The 20,811-nt window shown below is 51.6% G+C and overlaps 1 protein-coding gene across 3 annotated transcripts in view; it reads left to right on the top strand.

The window, feature by feature from the left end:
* Nucleotides 1-20,811, top strand: part of LINGO1 (leucine rich repeat and Ig domain containing 1) — a 197,095-nt gene that overhangs the window by 101,881 nt on the left and 74,403 nt on the right. For 2 of the 3 annotated variants that reach the window (XM_039856454.1, XM_039856455.1), the window contains exon 2: nt 19,031-19,202. The gene's annotated coding sequence lies outside the window, so the exon portion shown is untranslated. Of the gene's footprint in view, nt 1-19,030; nt 19,203-20,811 lie in introns of those variants that run through there. The other variant, XR_005651452.1, reaches the window with a different exon arrangement.

Here is a 20,811-nt window from a genome sequence, read left to right as displayed (position 1 = left end):
CTGGTGATTTTTTTTTGGCATTCCTTGCCTTGTAGATGCAATCTCTCCTCCATCTTCACGGAGCATTCTTCCATGTTTGTGTATCTATGTCCAAATTTCTGTCTTATAAAGATACCAGTCATGGAGCAAAACCCATCCTAATCCAGCATGACTTCATCTTAACTAATGACATCTGCAATTACTAATCACCCTGTTTCCAAATAAAGTCACATTCTGAGGTTCTAGGTGGACATGAATTTGGGAGACACAATTCAGCACAGTACATTCATTTTTCTTCTCCTGAGCCCAGACTTCCATGCTCAGCCCAGCTCTGTCAGCCTCCAATGCTCCAGCAGGGTTACAGCCTCTTCAGGCCCTCATCTGTTCTTCAGGGATGGCTGTTAGTGTTGCGGAAACTTTTCTGGCAGAGTGTCTGTCTTACCTCCCAGGGTTTCGCATTCCTCCTCCCACTCTTCTCACCTTTAGACATGAAACTCCCATCACTCCATGGTGGAACTCAGCCTGGGTCCCACCAGTTACCAGCTGCCTTGATGTGTAGAACACTATAAACCCTTTCGCCTCGTTATAGGAAATTTCTTTTGAATGGTCTTTAAAATCTACCTCATTATATAGGAAGAACTGTAATTATCTTGCGTAAAACAGAGGTTCTGGTTGAGCTGGTGCCTAGGACAGTCAAAACCACAGGACAGGGTTCACTGCTGGTCTGGCCAGGAGGGCTGAGCTCCTCCTTTTTTTTCATTTAATCCTCTCTGGCCCCTTTCTCCTGGGATCTGGACACCCTCATCTCTGTTGGTGGCCCCAGGAGGTCAGAGCCTCCACATAGAGTAGAGCAGCCAAGTGCTGGGGATGGGGGCAGTAGCCTTGGATTACAGCCCACGCTCTCATGACCAGAGCCTCCCATGACTATTCTCAAGGGCTGCCCAGCCTCTTCCCAAGCCTGCCCTCCTGGAAGCTGGTGGAACTTGCCCAGTGGTCCCAGAAAATCACAACTGGGTAGGACCCTGGAGGTCAATAGGTCCAGTCCCTGCCTTCAGCCATTTGCTCTATCCTTCTTTCCATCAGTCTCCTAAGAAGGGACCCCAGCCCAGCTTCCTGGGATCAAGGTTTCTCTCCAACTTCTTGGGAGGTTTTCTTTGTGTCTGGCTAAAACTCTGGCTGCCCCAGTGTTGAACTGATTTTAAGCTCTCCTCTTCCTGGCTGTGTGAGTTTGGGCAGGTCACATGACCTTTCTGAGCTGAGTTTTTTTACCTGCAGAATGATGAGGGTTGTTTCTCCTTCACGGGTCATGGTGAGCCTAGGCTGTGGCCATGGTTATGGGATACCTGGCATTGGGCACATACTAGGAAGGGAGTCCACGCTGCTTCCCTTTCCCTAGGAGCAGCTGGCCATGGAAACTTCTTTCTCTCTCCTCTCTGCACAATGCTGGACCAAATGGCCACTTGGATGATGTGAAGAATGGCTCCCCGGCATTCCTCAGTGACCCTGAGTATGTGTGGCTCCTCTCCCCACACCCTGAACCCAAGGATTATGTGTGTGTGTGTGTTGAGTGGTGGCAGGAATGACTGCTTCCCTTTTCTTGGTCTCTGTCCCAGCCGTGCCCTGGCCAGAGCTGTGGGCCAGCCGGGGCCACTCCGCAAGCCTCGCTCTCCTCTGAGTTAGCCAGCATATGGGGGTGCTGCAGTGGGACGAGAAGAGAGGCAATCAGGGTGCGCCTTACCGGAAAAGCCTTCCTTTGGGGCTTTTCTGTAGTCCTGACCTTTTCAATTTTTAGTATTCTGATGGGCTCCTGGCACCGCCTCAGTCCCCACTAGCTAGTTAGGTGGGCCACAGCCAAGGGATTACGGCATGTGGAAAGTCAGTGACATCTACAGAGCCTGGAAAGTGTCTTCCTTGAGAGGGGGGTTGCTGAGCCAGTGACAGGACAGCTGTAGGGACAGACCAGTTCCCTCCCCCACAGTCCTGGTGGTCAAGAGTTGGGGTGTCTTTGTGAGGAAGCCCCAGGGTGGCAGAACAGGGTGCCTGGGGTTTAGTACCAGTCTGTCTCAGAACCTCCCTGCCACTGCACCCCTCCTCTGGCCTCTGTTAGCACACTGCATCTCAGTGCGACATCCTTCTTCCAGGACGTCTGTCTCCAGCATCCCTGGGCCCTCCCTGTCTGGTCTAAGTGTCCCTACTGTGTACTCCCTAGTCCTGTGGACTGCCACCATAGAATTCTCTTCCCTTTCCCCTATGCGCAGTCCAGGACCTAGATGGCCCTGATAGATGAGGTTAAAGGAATTCTATTTGGTCATCTCTCTCAGGAGTCATGCAGGAACCCGTGCTGGGCTTTGTCACCCTGCTATCCCCAGGGCCCAAGCAGTGCCTGGTGCCGGGTTCAGATTGTTCACTGATTAAGTGATAGGAGGGTTGGATTTCATGGCTAGGTCTCCTTCAGCAGACCATGACTCTTAGAGGCAGGGACCCTGCCTGCCTCAAAGACTGAGGCTCAGCTGAGAGCAGAAGTCTGTCCCACAAGCAGGGGATGAGCTTGTGCCAACTAAGGAGTGGGAGGTGTGAGGCTGTCACCACACACGGCCATGGTTTTCCACCATCACTGCAAATTTCACTCATCAGGTCTCTCTCCCATATCCCAGGTGTGCTGGCCTCTATCTGGGGAAACAGTAATGGGAACGGAGTCCTGCTTCCGTAGGAGATTCATGAGCGGGCAAGTCCAGGAATGCTTCCTGCAAGAAGTAGGACTAGATCAGGGCGAAATTTGGATAAAGGTGTTGAGGAACAGAGGAAACAGCTTTGGCAAAGATGTAAAGGTGTGACTGGATGTCCGTGGCCTGCTTGCAGGAAGATGACAATCTGGGTTTCTCAGAGGCACCCGTATGGGAGAATGTTGGAGGGGTCAGGCTAGGAGATGCTGAGGAACCCAAATGCCAGGAGATGGATGTCATTTGGCTCCCTGCTCTGCTAGCTCTTCTAGGAGAGGTCACAATGGTTCAATTCCAAGATTTGAATCCATGAACTCTGTATGTGAGACCCGGCCCTTCCCAGACACTCCCTACCCTCTGAAGTCAGGTTGTCCTGAGTCCAGCCCACTTTAGGGGGTGTGCCCCATAATGGGCTGAGCTGCTAGAGCCCAGAACTTAGATGAGCACAAGCAGAGGGGTGAGCTGCGATTTTTCTTCTCTCTCTTTCTCTTTTCTGGAGTAATAGAAAATGTGGGCACATACCGTTCCACCCCAGCATTCCCTCCCACTGCCCACTGCCTGCTGAGATGGTTTGCTGAGAGAATGCCTAGCCCCTGGCATGGTCTCAGCAGCTGCAGGTCCTGCCCTGCTCAGTCCCTATCTGCTCTGTCCCCTGCAGGGGATCTGCATGGCATCCTGGCATAGCCACAGCTGTTGGCTCTGGCCAGGGAGGCAGAGCCGTGCCTATCTGGGTGTCTGTACCTGGCAATGGGTATGACTCCTGGGACTGGCTGGGGACTCTCTGGTTTATTCCCGTTTATTGGAGCACCTACTATGTTTCAAGCACCGGGGATACAGTGCTGAATTGGATGGTGAAGGCAGTAGGGGAGGAGTCACAGGGCTCCCAGGTTTTTGGTCGGCACAGTTGGGCAAATGGTGGAGACATTCAGAGGCAGGAGCACTAGTGGGGAGGAGCAGGCCTGGGGGGAGACGAGGGCCCCGTGAGATGTTTCTGGGACATCCTGGGGGAGATGGCAAGGATGTTAGGATCTTAGTAGTCACAATCAGATGACTAATATATTATTATCCCCATTTTACAGATGAGGAATCTGAAAGGCCATACTGGTAGTACACAGAGCCAGGAAATGAACCTAGAGCTGTCACCTCTAAGGTGACCCCCACACCTGTCTAGTTTTGTGTTTGAGAAGAGCAGTGCTTTATCTGAAAGGGTGAGTCATGCGTGGTGGGTCTTCACCCAGGGCCATGTCTGGATTCAGTTACAGACTCTCCCTGTAGTATCACGCTCTGTTGCCCTTGGCCAGGAGGCCTTAGCTGCCCTGGGGAAGGTGGGGGGAAGCTCTGTGACCCCATTATGCCAGGGAGGATCTAGAAAAGTTCTTCAGTTGTTCAGCCTGAGAAGAAGTCTAAAATTAGCCCTGAGTTGGGGCTTTTTGAGGGCAGAGGAGCCCAGGACAGGGTAGCTTCCTGAGGCACTGCCACCTCCTGCTGCTTTCTTGGACATGGGACAGGGCTTGGGGCTTGTCTGACCCGCATCTACAGGGGCCATCTTCTGCTGACTGGGTGGGGCACTGAGGAGGAAAACCCCCTGGTAGCCAGAGGGCTGGGTAGAAAAAGCACTGGACCAGGATGAGTGTCCTGGGGCTGCCATTCATCCCAGTGACCTCAATGTCCCTACGTGGACAGTGAGCTCAGTGAACGAATGAGGCCTGAGGCCCTTTCCCTCAGGCATTCCAGAATCTACATCGTCTGAGGTTAGAGGGGCAAAGCATACCAAAGGCTTGGGTTGTAGAGTTATGGGCAAGGGACAAAACTGGTTAGGAGGGCTAGAAATTCAGGCCAGGGTGATAGAATTGGGGCTGGGGAATGTGGGGGACATCTTTAGGCAGAAGCCAGCAATATAGGGGGAAAGTGTGGGGAGGACGTTAACAGGTGGGACAAGGGGCTGGGGGGTACACACTGAGCCCACGGGCTCCCACACCCTCCCCACCAGGGATGAGTCTGTTTATATGATGGAAGATTAACCCAGCAGCTACTCTACAAAGAGATGGGAGCCAATAGCCCTCCTTAGAGCTGGCTAATCTCTGGTGGGGACTGGCTACAGTGGTTGGTGACTGAATCAGGGCTCCTTGTGTGAGCAGGGTCGGGGTTCAGTATGTGATCAGGATTAGGGCTCAGTGTATGAGCAGAGTCGGGGTTCAGTGTGTAAGCAGGGTCAGTTAGGGCTCAGTGTGTGAGCAGGGTCGGGGTCAGTCTGGTTCTCTAGGTGGAACCCTGCTGGGGCAGATTTGGGGGCCTTACCTCTTTACTGCCTCTTAGCTTTCAGTGCTCATATCACCCTGTTAGTCAAGTGCTCAAGGCTGATGTCACCCACCCTGGGCCTCATGTGAAAAAACCAAACCCTTGGGAATCTGGTCATAATATCCACTTCCTCCAGAATTTGCCATGTATCAGGCACTGTGTGGCATGTATCATTTTCCTCATTTTATAGATCAGGAAACTAGAACTCAAAATGGCGAAGTGACTTTCTGCAAGTCAGCAGGTAGGTAAGTGGTAGAGTCAGGATAAAACTCTGTTCCTTTCCCCCTTTTCAGTTCCCTCAGCATCCCTCCCTGGGACAGAGGGCCTTCAGTAGAGCTCTTCCTGCCCAGGTTCCCCCACGGAATCTTATTCCTTTTTCCATCCAGATTGGGGACTGTAAATTCAGCTTTTCTCAGGTCGAAGTTCACTGAGTAGGCCAGCTGGGCCTCGGAATGGACTGGAAGGATTTCCTCCAAGGTCCAAGGCATGCAGGCAGGCCCTGTTCTCACAGTGGCTGGGAACAGGTGGAGCCTGTCTGCAAGGCCCCATAAATCCCAGGGGTTGGCTTTGTTAGAAGGTAGAGGAATCCGGCAGCCCCAGTGGGGGTATTTGATCATCTTGGTGCTGGGTTTGAGAGCTTTGGAGGGTTCTTCCCAGCACCGCTGACATCACCCCTATAGGCATTTTCCTCCTTTGCTTCCAGGAAGTGGGTGAAGAGGGCATCTTGCCTCCACGGACACCTCATGTTGCACATGGGGCAACTGAGGGCCAGAGAGGGGAAGACACTTGTGCCAAGAAACAGTATTAGTGGAGAAGAGGGACCAGAACCCCAGGGCCCTGCCTCCCACTGCCAATATTCTTAGGTGTTCCCGCTCCCAGGCTCAAAACCATTGAGGAAACTGAACACTCATGAACACACAAAGGAATCATATTCTAACAGAGGGACTCTGAGTACTATAGCAGCTGTTTTCTTGAGCCTTCCTGAACCCTCTACCAGCCTCAGACACTTCTCAGTGATAAGAATCCACCCGTGTGTTCGTTGTTTGGACAGTTTCATGGGGAAAAGTGGTCCAGAATTTGAGTGGTGTCCCAGAGGGAGGGGACTGAGGAAGGGTCAGCAGGAGGCCGTGCTGACACGAGGAGGGGCAGCAGCCCCTTTCCTGGCTTATCTGCACTCTCTGAGATGGACAGGATCATCTCGTTTCCCAGCTGGGGAATCTGAAGCTCAGTGAGGTGGAGAGATGGGTCTAGAGTTTTCCAGCTTAATTCCACTCACATCTGCCTGTTCCAAAGACACTGTGTTTCCACTAGTCCCCTCTGTGTACCCAGATTGTAACATAGAAAGGAGAGTGGGAGGCAGTTCCCTGTCCTCAAGGAGCTACTGAGGGAATGAGATTTAAGTCAGAAGTAAAAGGGGGCAGGCAAGTGCTCCATTAGGTTTCCGCGCTGTGTGCATAGATCAGAGGTGCACAGGAGAGATGTGTGCAGCTGGAGCAGTTGTGGAAGCTGGTGAAGTTTCGATAGGAAGAGGGGATTGGGAAAAGCAGGCATAGCTAACAGTGTGTGTGTGTGTGTGCGTGCGTGTGCGTGTCTGGGGGGTGCCTGGGTAGTGGTCAGGAAGGCAGCAGCCAGGAGCTGACTAGGGTGCTGTACTTTCGTAGACATAGGGCTCATCTGCCCCCTTCCTGGACACCTTAGAGTGCCTCTTCTCATGTCCAAGCCTCAGTTTGCTCACCTAGAAGATTGGAGTTTGATACCTGCAATACGGCCTGTTGAGAGGATAAAGGAAGGCCATGGCGGTTGCGTTGAACATGCAGACTGCATACAGCTGACACGGGCGTTGGGAGGGGTAGCTCGTCTGCAGCATCTCCACCCCCATTAGGTATTCCCCAACCTTTAGGCCTGGACACCTCATGTTGCAGATGACTGGCGACCAGTGCGGGAAGACACTTGTGGCAAGAAACACAGTGTGTTAGAGGAGGGGGACCAGATTCCAGTGTTCTACCTCCCATCGCCAGTATTCCCAGATGGTCCCTCTTCCAGACGCAGAAGCCTTGTGTAAACTAAGCATCTTTGAGGACTCAAAGAAATGATGCTTTAATAGTTGGAGTCTAGGCACTGTGAAGGCATCTGTTCTCTTGGGCCTTCCTGACCGCCCCCTGCTCCCCCCCTCCGCCCTGCCCTTCCCCTGCCACTAGGCTCAGCCCATAGGTGACCTTGCCTTGGGTCTGGGCTGAGCTTTCATCTCTTTCTAACCACACACGTACCCCCACCCTCCACCCCTGTCCTACGCAGAGGTCATTAGACCCCCTGGTGGTTTATCTCACCATGGAGATGGGATGCTTTCAGGCAGGTGTGGGGTTGGGCAGAGGGCTGCTGGAAGCCAAATGAGAGACCTCCTTCCCCTGCCTCTTCTCAAATGGCCTGACCTCAAGCCCTGGGTATGGGACAACTTGTACCTACTGTGAGAGGAGCCAGGAAGAATCCACCCTCAAAGGCCTTCCCGGGCCTGCTAATTGAAATGCCCTCCTACTTCAGCCCCATGAGCCCTGTCAGCCTTTAGCATCTCCTTACCCATTAGAAACAGTTCTAGGTGTGAGTCCCAGCTCAGCCATTTCCATCTGTGACCTTGGGCAAGGGACATAATCCCTTGGAGCCAGTTCCTAGTCAACTGGGAATAATAATAACTGACATCCAGTGTCACATAGTTTCAGCTCTGAGACATACATAGCCTTGGCCATTGCTACTATTTTCCTTCCTCTCTTCCCTCTTCCTCTACCCCTGAGAACTTCTGGAGCCTGGCATATGAGTGAGGTTGGCTCTGTTGAATACAGGAAGGGGGAAGCTGCAGGTGCAGGCCACACTAAGCATCAGTGCTTTAAACAGTGGAAGTGCCAAACTGAGCTGCCACCGCAGCCACTGTGTAACCTCTGAACTTGCTGCCTCTGACTTAGCTCTGGAAAGTTCCTTCCTCCACCTCCATCTCCCACTCCACTCACCCCAGCTCAGTTATAGCCACTTGATGCTGAAAACACACAGCAATTTGCAGACCTTGGCTACTGGTGACACCCACCTTGCCTACCACCCTGGCTGCAGCTGGCCCAAGGCCCAGATCCCAGTCAGCCCTCCAGTAGGCATTCCAGCAGGAGAGAGTCTAGGAGGGGGCAGGCTTGGCCTTAGCTCCACCTCAGTCTCTCCTGGCATAAAAAACTCCCGAAGAGCTTACCACAGAGCAAGTGCCCCACATGCTTTAGCTATTACTGTTAGCAGTAGTAGTCGTAAGAGGAGGACAAGAAGAGAAAGAGAAGGAGGAAGAGGAGGAGGAGTGCAGTCCCATCTCACAGAAGAGCAAGGTGAAGCCCAGAGCATTTGAAAAGCCGCCACCTCCACGAAGCCTTTCAGGCGCTGCCTGTTCTCCCAGAATGACTTTTCATTCTTTCTGACTTAATTTAGTGTCTCTCTTATGGTATTGCATGTTCAGGGCCTGGCACAGAGTGGGGTGGATTCTGAGGTGGGGTGGGTGTGGGTTGGAGGAGCAACTCACACAGCTGTGGGTGCTGGGAGGCCCAAGAGGCCCATCTGCCCAGGGACCCTCCATGTGGGAGCACCCCACCCCCAGCCCTCACTTCCCTCCACTGGCTTCCTTACTTGCTGGCCTGCTGAATTACTGAGGAGTGCCAATGTGTGTGGTGAGAGCAGAGGCTTTGCCACCCACCCTGGAGACCTTGGCCTCTGCTGCATCCTCACACCTGCGCCCTGGGGCATCTGCCATGTCCTCCTTTCCTGCAGCCCCTTCGCCACCAGGTCCACTGGTCAAAATTCTGACCTCATATTGCTACCAGTTGTTAGCAGTTGAACTCAGGTGAGTAAAAGTTAATTGAACAAATGTGTGTGTGAGGCACTGGGAATGCTGAGGACTGGACTCCAAGAGGCCCTGCCAGCAGGATGGGGCCAGGGACCATCATCTGTATGCGCATACTGCAAAGTGCCTTTCCTGACTTGACCCCCTTGAGGCCTGTGTTACAGGCAGGGAGCTAGAAGGGAGCCAGTGGAAGAGAGCTGGCCAGAGCGGCTCTCATCAGTGGCAGTGGGAGTATGGAGGGCAGCCTGAGGCCACTGCATGGACACCACTAGGTCATGGGACACCACTAGGTCATGGAGCCTGCTCTTCCCTGATGGGGCTTCCTGTTCTCTGCACCTCCCCTAGCTCAGCCCTGCTCCTCCCCTCTCCCTGCAGCCACCTTAGTGGTTCCAGTCCAACTCTGGGTCCTCCTGCTGTGCCCACCTTGACCTCTCTCATCCTCTCGGCCTATCTGTGTGCTTCCTCCTCTCCTCAAGTGAGCCTGATGGCCCTGCCATTCCCCACTTGTGCTCCTCCTGTCCACGGAGGAGATCCAAGCCCTTCACCGTGAACTTGCCTCCTTCTACCTCATATTTTCTCTCTGGCTTCCCACCTCTGTCTTGAGGGAAGAGGTGCTTCCTCTCCAGTCAGGGTCATCCCTGTTCCCCAATATGGTCCACCCTCATTGTCAGATGTTCCTTTGCCACAGCCCCTATCCGATTTCTACACCCACCCATTCCCCAACACTGGAGGATCTCTGGGCCCCTCGAGCCAATGGTCATGCCCAATCACTTCTGTAGTCTTTTAGGCCATGGCAGAAGCCCTGCACCACCTCTCACTAATAGAGACTGACAGCCACCCTGGACTCCAACCCGGTGTAGCCCCATGTAGCCGTGGAACATCTTGGGCAACACTTTTGTCGAGTGGGCCAGAACAATGCCTGGAACACAGTGAGCACTCAATGAATTCTTGTTGAATTAATGAACTAATTAAGTAACTAATTCCTAGCCTGCTGGCCTCACCCTAGCATTGTGCAGATCAAAGTAACTGATGGATTTAAAAGGACTTTGAGAAGTTTGTTGTTTGGACTTGAGCATTCATGGTGCTCAGCGGGATATTGCTGCTGCAGGTGTTACAACCACTGCCCTCACTGCAGATTCTGCCTCCCAAATACCTCTCCTATCTGTTGTCTCCATCCCTTTGCCCACCTCAGGCCCCATCAGCTCTCCTGTGGCCATTGCCTCAGTCCTCACTTGGCTAACTGCCTCTGGTCTTCTCCTATGTAACTAACTCGTCCTCCACTGGTGGCAGCCAGGATGATCTTTCTAAAGCACAAATTGGATCCTGTCACTCTCCAGTTAAATCCCTTCAGCCTCCCAGTGGCTGGTAACAGCAGACCTCTCAGTCATTCCTGCACACAGGCCCTTCTCTTCAGCCCATTGTTCATGCCCCTGGGCCTTGGCATAAGCAGCCCCTCTCCTACCCCCTCCCCTGTGCATTCAAACCCAATTCCTTTTCCTTCGAGACCCCTCCCAAAAATCCCTTCCCCTGGAAGACTTCCCTGACCCCCAGTCCTGGGTCGGATGCTTCCACCCTGTTCCCACAGCATCTTGGGCTTCCCTCTCACACTGTCCTTGAGTGGTTGTCTCTTATCTCCCTCTGTCCAACCCCTAACCCCACCATTTATCTCACTAGACCAAGCTCTCTGATATAGGATCTTGGGCATTTTTTTCCCTTTAGTTCACAGAAAGCATTAGAGAGCATCTGCTGAATGACTAAATGAATCAACAAACTGTGGGGACTCTGGGCTGGACCTTTGGGCCTATAGTGGGGAATGGGCAGTACTGCATACCCTTGGGTGGCCTTCTTTTCTGAGTATCCCACTGGGCTGTGGGCACTATCTTGGAATTGCCTCCAGCACAGCCTTCCTGACCCAGCTGCGCGCCATGGAACGGCCGTGTCTATATCTGCAGTGAGGGGTCCTGAGCTGTCCCAGGGCTTTACTACAGGCCAAGGGTAGTGTGGGAGTCCCTGAGACTAGGGTCTGCAGAACCTCCCCACCTGGATCTCGGCTTTGCTGCCCTGTTCCCCACCCAGCTAGAGCCTTTTGGTCCATGCCGCTCTACCCCACAGGTCAGCCCTGCCCCTCTTGACCCCTGAGGTGCCTCAGCCAGGAACCCAGCACTGAGTCTGTCTACTTTCTCCTGCTTGGCCTCAGCCCTGCCTTCTGCCCTGGTAGTCTTGCTGATGTTCTGGGCACTGCCCTGCTCTCACAGACTCGTGTCCTGGGATTTCTGGTTTCCTGGCCTGGTGCTGACTGCCTTCCCATGAGGGTTACCTTTCAGTAGACCCAGTCCATTCCTGCTCCTGGTTTCTGCCAGCCCATGCCTCTGAGCCTGCACATCTGGGCAGAGTCCTGTGTGCCCAGACCTGGAGTGGGAGAGGCTGGGGAGGATGGGAGGGAGGAAATGCTGCCTGGTTCAGAGGGAACCCCTAAAGCTGAAGCACCCACGTGCGCACAACCACCAGAGATTGCGAGGGCCTGGAAGATGGGGTTCAACTGTAAGAGATGCCCATGGGTGGGGGTTTCCTGGCAAGGGGGGTTCCCTATGCGGGCCCGTGAGGATGAGGAGGTTCTCACTAGTGGACAGAGCCGTGCAAGCAAAATTGTCCTGGGTGCCCGCTCTCCTGGGCTCTGGGCCAGCTTCATTCCCTCCCACAGCACAGCCCTTGGGTAGATAGCAACTCCATCTGACAGACGAGGAAACAGGTTCAAAGAGGCTCAGAGACTCACCCAGGGTCACCAAGGCACTGTCAGGCCTCTATCCCGGGTCTGTTATCTTTTCAGGCTCCTAAGTGGAGGGGGCAAGGGAAAGTCTGGGGAGAAGGGTGGGAGGCTGGCCGAGTATCAAACAGCTGCTGACTGTGACTTTCAAGGAGGGGGTGTGGAAGGATGAGGGATGAGGGGTGGCTTTCTGAGTTGGTCCCCCTCCCCAAGGCTCTCCTGTTGTTTCCTCCCCCTGAGGGAGAGCCCTCACGATGAGAGGTTCCCGCCTCACGCCCCCTCCTTGGAGAGGCCGGCAGTTTGCCTTTTCAGAGGATAATTCCCCATTATACAGAGATATTTAGCCTAATAGAAGCCGACAGATCATTCAGGGCAGTAATGTACTCTGGCTTCAAGCGTTTAGTTTCCATGGCCTCAACTCCTGGATTAAAGGCTCCTTGCCTGCACCAGCCCCACAACCATGCTTGTGACCTTGACTGCAGTGATGGGGTAGGTTTCTCCCTCCTTCCTTTCCTCCCCTTCCTTTGTGACCTCCTCCTCTCTCCCTTTCTCTTTTTCTTAAAGCAAGTATTTTTCTTCTTAAATATTCAGTTGAGAGGCTGTTGCTTAAACCCTGCATGCTCTGGGGACAGGCCAGTTGTGCTCTCTGCCAGTGGGTATGGGGGCACCTGGCTGGACTCAAAACAGGTGCTGGCCACCAGGGGCTGGCAGTCTGAGCAGCTGGACCCTAATGCAGGCATGGGCAGACAGAGGCTGGGCAGATGGCAGCAGAAGTGGCACTTGATGGCCTTTCATTGATCAAGAGGGCAGCTTCTGGAGGTACCTTCTTCTGGCCCCTACAGGGTACACTTGTCGGTTCGTCTGTTTCTGCTGCTCTCCATCTTGTCTTTGTCTTGTCTTCTCATTCCTCCCTCTGCCCCACCCCAGCCCCACTTTTATTTGGTCCCCAGGCTGCCTATTTGAGCTGCTTTGTACTTTTGTGCAGGTGGCACGGAGTGTGGGAAAGCACTGAGTATTTGGAACCAGCCAGTCCTGGGTTCAGATCTTATCTCCAGGACTTACAAGCTATTTCTGTTCAATTTAATATTTTGAATTTGGGCAAACTCCTTAATCTCTCTGAGCCTTCATTCCCTCAGTTGTAAAGTGAGATGCTACTACTTGGCCCACAAGAGCTTTATGAGGGTTCAGTGTGTGATGTGGCAAGGAATGATGTGCGGGGTGGCAGCTTGCCCTGCCTTGGTGATCCCAGTCTTCCCAGGGGAGACACTACCTCCTGATGCACCCACCTCTCCTGCCCAGATACCCTCTCTCTGCCCCTCTGGCCAGGAAGGGGAAAGGCAGTCAGGAGGGGTGCTTGGCAAGATGGGCTCTGGATTGCCCTGGTCACAGCTGCCTGTGTAAGAGGCTAAGCAGAAGGGACCCTTCTCCTTGAGTTCATTTCCTGGGCAAAGCTTAGTGTCTGGTTCCAGGTCTGGTTTAAAGGAACCCATCTGAGGCCCTGTGGCAAGACTACCAGGAGAAGAAGGAGAGAGGATGGAGGAGCAGGGCCTGTGTAAGTTGTGAGGACTCCATCCAGGCTGGGACTCCATCCCCAGGTTTCAGAGGGATGGACAAAGATAACCTCTAACCTTTGGGGATGGGGAGTCTTGGCAGTTATACGGAAGCCTGGGATGGGATGGGGAGAGTCCTGCTCCTTCCAGGGCAGGGAATAGAAGAATGACCATTAGGGGTACAGGAGGGGATGGTCCCTAAGTGTGGGGCTATAGGGAGAATCTGGGGCTGATGAGCTGTGGGACCTTGGACTGGTCCCGGTCCCTCTCTGGGCCTCAGTTTACTCATCTGCTAAATGGGTTTAATCATCCTGCCTTATCTGCTTCATGAATTGAGAGGAAGTTCCAGTTAGAGAATAGATGGGAGTGTTCTGTGATCTATAATGTAGTTATAATAATAACTATCATTCTGGGCATTACTTTGCCTTCCTTCACTTTAACACCCATTTTGATCTGTATAATCTAGCCCTGTTTCATATGTTGATAAAATTGAAGAAACTCACAGCTGAAAGCAACCTCCTTTCCTATTGCAACCCCCCACCCAACATATATTGTCCCCAGACCTCTGCTTGCACACCCCTAGGGACAGGGAGCTCACTACTCCCAATACTGAACATAGATCTGTCTTCCTGAAGTCTTTTCTCACTGGGCCTAGCTCTGCTCTCTGGGCCCATAAATGCCAAGTGTATTTGTCAGGGACCCGAAGTCCCCAAGGGACATGGGTTTCAGGCTCATCTCTTCTTGACAAGGCCCCTGTGAGCAGACCTCATTTTATCAAAGACCTCTGGACAGACATAATAATGACTGGGCATGGCTCTCTGGAGCTGCTGTACCGTCTAGTTCGAATGACTGGCTCACTCAGCCTCGGAGTCTCCTGGCCATCAGGCTCCCTCGCTATTCTGTGTAGCTGGCTCTGGGAACTACTCTTGGCACTCGCCATGTTCTACTCTCTCTTGTCCTATTCCCGGGACAAGTGGAGGGCTTTGTACAGGGGACCCTGCCTCTCTAATTGACCCCTCCTAGCTGGACGTTCCTTCATGACTCCATCCTAGTCTCTGCCAGAAGAGTTGTGCCAGGCAGGGCCAAGGACCAGCCCTGCCAGTGCCCATGAAAGTCCACCCCAGGGGCCAGTCTGACTCACCCTGCCACTTTCCTGGACGTGGTTATTTAGCCAACCATTGAGCAACCCAGTGCAGTTTTCTGTCTCATTCACGAGGATGTGAATGAGAGGTCCTTGCTGGAGTGCATGTTATCCTTTTGAGCAGCTAAGAGAGGATGTGTTGTTATCTTGCAAGACTCTTTGATAATAAACTCCTCAGTCTTGCCATTGTCTTTCCTGGTGTTCTGTGTAGCACTTCTAGAATTTCTATTAGAATGGACGTGAAGCTCACTAGTCTAAGCCCAAACTGGCTTTTATAGCCTTCTTCTTAAAACAAAAGGGGAAGGATGTTAATATTTATAAATGCCAGTTCTTGACATATACCATTTCATTGAATCTTCATCACAGGTTTGTGTGGGAGGATTGTGGTTGCCACTCTGCAGGTGAAGGAGCTGAGCCTTGGGAAGTGAAATAACTTACCCAGGGTCCCACTGCTAGCAAGGGGTAGGGCTGGGACTCATAGCCTGGATGGTCTTATCCTCATACTCGTGTTTTTCCCAGATGCTTCCCCCGACCCTAGCCCCCATGCATCCTCCTGTCACTTCTCACAGGTTTAGCCTGCATGTTCTTCAACCAGCATGTGCTGGGGCCTTGCTCTGTGCCAGCCCCTCTGCACCCTGTCCCATCCTGCCCTGACCTGTCTTTTGGATCATTTTGTCTCCTGTCAGCCTAATGGTGGTGCCCAATCTATGCCCCTCCCTACACACCACACATGTACAGGGAACAGAGCAGGGGCTTGGGGAGAAAAATGCTTCCTAAAAAATGTGAGACTCGATCGGTGTGGGGTGCAACAGTCTTCATGGGTAGCTCATCTGCTGTGATACTTTTAATAGTTATGTTTGATTTGGGGGGGTGGGGTCTGGTGGTAAAAAGCAATGCATTTCTGTGGTAGAAGATCTAGGAGTCATCCTCGATGCCTTTCCTACCCCACCCCTCACATCCAACTCATCAGCCATTGCTTCTGCTACAGCTGACATGCTGCATCTGGCTAGTCCCTCCCTCACCCTGGCTAAGCCTAGTCTCCTTGTCCTCAGGCTTCTGAGACACCCAACCCACTGGTCCCTTGCTCTCACACCTGCTTCCCTTTAACCCAGACTCAGCCCCAGGGAACTTCATAGCACAAACCTGTTAAACCCCTCCGGTGACTCTTCATTACACTCAGGATGAAAACCAAAGCCTTTACCTTCACCCTAAGGGCCTAACCTCCCTCTGCAGCCTCATTTGCCACAGTTGCCCCCATCTCTGCCCACCTCATTCTAGGCACCTGGCCTGCCTGCTGCTCCTCAGAAACACCAGCCCCTCCCCACCTCTGCTCTTTGCCCACTCCTGCTCTAGGCATGACTGAGTTCTTACTATATATATATATCAATTCAAGTATGACCTCTGCAGAAAGGCCTTCCCTGATCCCCCTAGCCCCAGCCCAGGTACTTTGTCTCACATCACCAGGTTCGATGATCTTAACTGCATTTGTCACTCTCCGGAATTATCTTGTTTATTCATTTGCTTATCATCTGTAGCCCTGTTCCCATGAGAGCACCAAATTTGTCTTGTACCCCACTGAATCCCTAGCACCTGTATGTAATAAGCCTAGCATACAGTAAGTGTACAATGAGCATTTGGTGGCAGACCAAAAAATAACACAGAAACATATAAAGGAGAAATAGCAAATTATATAATTGTGGATGTAGTAGCAATTAAAATGTAACAAGTGTGTGTTTGTGTATGTGTGTATGTGTGTGTGTAAGCTGAGAATCACCTGCCTTTTTAAAGATAGGCTTGGGAGTGCCTGGGCCTGAAGCACTGCATGCATGGGAGACGCACACCTGTACGTGCGGGTCATGTGCACGCGCGTGCATGTGCACACACGTTTCCCTGTTCAGTAGCACTGTGACCTCTGGCAAGATCTTTCACCTTTTGGGCCTCAGGTGTTCCGCTGGAACGGGGCTTTCCGAGGCTGAGGCAGAGGTCTGGATGCCATGGCATCTTGAGGCCAGCCCTTGCCAGTGGCAGGAGCATACAAGCAGCCAGCCTGCTGCACTGTGCTGAGGGAAGTGGGAGGTTTTTATTGAAGTCCACCTCTGAAAAGGGCTGCTCCTCCTGCTCTCTGAGGTGAGATCTTACTTGGGCAGGAGGAAGTGGTCAGGGCCAGGAAATTGGCAGAAAAACCTGGAGACATGAGCTTTGCTACTGGGAGGTGGATTATCATCACACTCAAGGTTTCTTGGACGCATCTATAGCTTCAATTTGTTAAGTTTTTATTTGTGTGTGTGTGTGTATGTGTGTTTTTAAAACAACTTTGATACATTTATTTTATTCCTTGAACATTGGTTTCAATTGCTACAGAAGAATATCCATGAAATTAAAAAAGGAAAACACATATCTATGTTTCCACCACCTCAAGGCAACAACCGTTCCCTCCCTACCCATTACCCTTTTCCTGTGAGGACAATACTAAAACCTTGCAGAACACATGGAAAGTAGAAGTGACCCTGGACCTTAGGCAAGTTACTTTATCTCTCTGTGCCTCAGTTTTCTTATCCAAAAAAAAATAAGAGACTAATAATTGCTCCTTCTTGCGGTTGTTGTACAGATTATGAGTCAACATTTATAAAAGTATTAGAAAAGTGCCTGGCCCTTAGTATGTGTTTGTTAAATAAGATGAGTAATAATTAGAAAGGAAAGTGTACCCATGATGCCGCCATCCTGGCAGAAAGAGGCAGCTGTGGGATGTGTCCTTAGAGTCAGCAATTGAGAGTTTAAGCCCTCACTCTGCCAATTACTTTAAGCCCCTTATTCCTCATGTAACCAGGGGTATGTATGTGGTATCTTAAGCCTCAGCTCCTCCATCTGTAGAATGGTTGCATCATCTGGACCCTATGATGTAGTGATGCATCTGAGGGTACCGGTTGTGAGGGGGCTCAGTGAGCATGGATCCCTGTGTACCGTGGCAACCCAGCTCTCTCCCTCATCCATTTTCTGTTTTCTTGTTCAATATTGTTAGGTAAACATTGCTCCGTGTCACTACTTGTGTCTGTGTTTATCATTTGAAATGGCTGTGTAATATTCCATTGAGCAGAGGTGTCACAATGTACTTTGTCATCTCTATTGTGGGATGTTTAGGCAGCTTCCAGCATCTTGCTGTTATAAATAGCCCTGTAGTGAACAGCTCTGTGCCCAGAGCACTTGCTCTCTGATGGATGATTTCCTCAGGCAACCTCAGGAACATTTCGTTGAGGCTGCTTTGGAGGGGGTGTGGGGCTGAGAGACAGGCCAGCAGCAGTGGCTGGGAGAAGGAGGTCCTTTCAGAAGTGGCTTGATATCCTGCCCCAGGAGCAGCATCATGGGCAGCAAGACACTTCGTGTGACAGTGCTAAGCATGATGGGAAAAACAAGGTATCTAGTATGACAGTGCTGAGCATTATGGGAAAAACAGGGCATCAAGCGTGACGATATGAGCATGATGGAAGAACATGAGGCCACCGTGGCAAGGGCAGTGGGTGCGGTGGAGAGTTGAGACTAGAAGCTAGAAGAACTAGATTCTGATTTCGCCTTCACCATGCTCTTACTGTGTGACCTTAGGCAAATTCCTTACCCACTCTGGACTTCAGTTTTCTCTATGTACTGTGGCCAGGGGCTGAGCAAGGGTCAGTCCAGAGCTGTGCTGTCCACTATGGTAGCCAGTAGCCACATGTGGTTATTTCGATTTAAATATAAATTAATAATATTAAATTTACAAAATTAATTTCTTAGTGACACCATCCACATTTCAATATCCAGTTGTGGCTAGTGGCTACCACATTGAGCAGCATAGGCGTAGAATATTTCTATTTTGCCAAAAGCTCTATTGGACTGTGCCAGTCTAGAGATATTTCTAGAGATCCTTACAATCAGCCTTATTGTGCTGTGATTTGGGATCTCTGTCATCATGCAGTCCTTAGCTCGGAGAACTCATTACGGACCTAAAAAGGCTAAGTGACTTTCCAAAGGCCACGACTCTGGAAGTGTCCTGAGTCTGAAAAAGCCACACCCCTGTTTCTTTCCCTAAAGGTCCCAACTCGGCCTCAGAGAGAAGCTGTGCAAGAGTGTGGGCCCTCTGAAGGGTGGCCTCCAGCCAGGGATGGTGCCCAAGGGAGGCTGGTAGGAAGGCAAAGTAGGTGGTCTCCTGTTTCCTCAGATGCAGGGCCTCTGGGGGCACTGGGAGGGGCTATACTATTCTCTTTCTATGCCTGAAACACTACCATCCATTCCCTTAGACTAGAGATCAAAGAAGATGGCTGCCTCAGGCCCTAGGCCTAGTTCTAGGCATTCACTGGGAAAGGAACTGTGAGAAATGAGTCCACAGCACTTGAGGGTGAAGCCCCTCCTCCTCCACTCCACCCCCAAACTCACATACTCTGGCAACAGTACATGGATTCCAGCTGCACCTGCCACCAGCCCACCCTTTCCTTCAGAGGGCAGGCCTTCTGCAGATGCTTTACCGCAGCCTGGAGGCTCTCCAGGGGGAGGGGAGGGACCTGGGGGAAGGGGCAGTAAATGTAGAAAATAAGATGTAAGATGTGAGGAAGTAATGATAAATTTGACTGACTTGGTCTTTTCCTTTATCTAGGTTTGGCCACCGCCTACTCTACCCCTGTGCCCAAGTGCCCCTCTGTCCCCTAAATGAATCATACTGCTCACTCTTGCTTCTTTGTTTTCTAGGGATCCCATGGCCACGTCCTGACTGCCCTGAGTCTGTGGGGCCACACAACCTCCTGTCCGCATTCTGGGCCTCTGGCTTTGTCCAGCCCCCAGACCAACTCCTCCTCACCCCAGCTCGGGCCAAGGGGACTCCTCAAGCTTTGGGACTCAAAAGGGCACAGTAGCAGTCACGGTAGGTGGCATCCCCACCCAACCCACTTCCTGTTCCTGGGGATACCTGAGCCTTCTTGGTCCTTGGAACAAGAGGGATACCTTTTTTAACATTGAATCTGTCAGGATTCCTTTGGTTGCAAGTAGCAAAAAATCTATTTTAATAAAATGAAATGATCAGCTCATGTAACAAGTATCCAGAGGTAGTAAGGGCTTCAGGAAGGACTTGATCCAGTGGTTCACACTTTGCAGCCAGGATCTGGTCTGGTTTCTGTCTATATTCCTCCATTTCTCTTCTTTGGTGATGGCTGTACTCCTAGTGGCATTTCACAAGATATGGTCACAAGATGTCTGCCAGCAATCTCTGGGCAACATGCTTCCCGGTTTAAATCTGGGGTCGGAGGTGGAGACAAAATCTGCTTTCATGATAGAACAAATAAAAGTCCTGGAGTTGATCTCTTGTGCTCTATTGGCAAGATTTGGATTATCTTGATCCATGTCCACAGGGCTTGGAAGCATGGATGGACTTGGGGTTACAGTCTGTCTTTCCCCAACCATGCGACCAAGAGTGAGGGGAAGGTGTTAACCGAAGGAAGCTTGGGGTTCTGCTAGCAGGAAGGAGATGCCCCTAACTGGGGAAGGTAAACAACAAGTGATCGTTATAGACTGAGTCTGCCCATGCTCTTTTTCAAGGCCTAGTTTAGCTCTCTCCTCCAGGAAGCCTTTGCTGACTGTTCCAGCCAATGGTTATCTCCTTTAGTTCATCTTCCAGCTCTACCCTTTTTACAGATGGAAAGACCGAGGCCCAGTGTGCATTTCCGCATGAATACTCTATTAGTTATTCTATTAGTACCAAAGTGAGTTGCTTTCTTTGCCCTTGGCTGCTAGGAAGCTCATAGCTATTTTGTGGCCCAATTTTGATAAGTGCTCTGGATGCTGTGGCATGCTCATAGCCTTGCCTCTGGCTTTATCTTCTCTCTTTTTCATCTTGTTCCAATTTCTTCTCTTATTTTTCAGCTTGTGCTGTTCTCAGCAGCCTCAAACTCTTTTAGAAAGAGGTGGGGTATAAATAACCAAGAGTGGTAAAAAATGAAGCATTCAGTGCCAACTTCAGCCAAATGCTAGGCTTTTCACCTTCCTAGGGGCAGCTGGGTGGGGATTCATCTCTAGGCCTAGAGCCAAGTCTCCCCCTAGGGAGACCCCAAAGCTTGACTGTGATGGCCCCAGCGCAGTGCCCACCCTGCCCTCCATAGGTCAGGAACGGCATTGTTCTGCTTCCAACCCTCTTCCCTCCCTGCTCTTCATCTTATCAGAAGCTAATGAAAGAGGCTGGGAAACCCAATCCTCTGATAATTAAATTTACTTAACGGGTATTCAAGTGGAGTAATGAGAAGTTTAATGTAGTGATTAGATTTTTCTTTAATTAAAATGAGAATCGTGTGTCTTGCCAGCAAACCAACTTGACCCTCTGCTTGAGAGTGGTAGACAGACACTGGGGGGCTTGGCTGGGTGGGTGGGGGCTGAGGGATGGTACAGCCTGCTGCCCTGGCACTGCTGTTCTCAGAAGTAAGCCCAGCTCTGATGCTCACTCAGGCCATCTCTAATTCAGCTCCCTTTTCTGAGCCCTGTGA

Source organism: Pteropus medius, unplaced genomic scaffold (genome assembly GCF_902729225.1).
Source record: "Pteropus medius unplaced genomic scaffold, Ma_sr-lr_union100, whole genome shotgun sequence".
Taxonomy (NCBI): Eukaryota; Metazoa; Chordata; class Mammalia; order Chiroptera; family Pteropodidae; genus Pteropus; species Pteropus medius.
The sequence above is the reverse complement of the archived record's forward strand: the minus strand, read 5'-3'. Positions and strand labels throughout refer to the sequence as shown.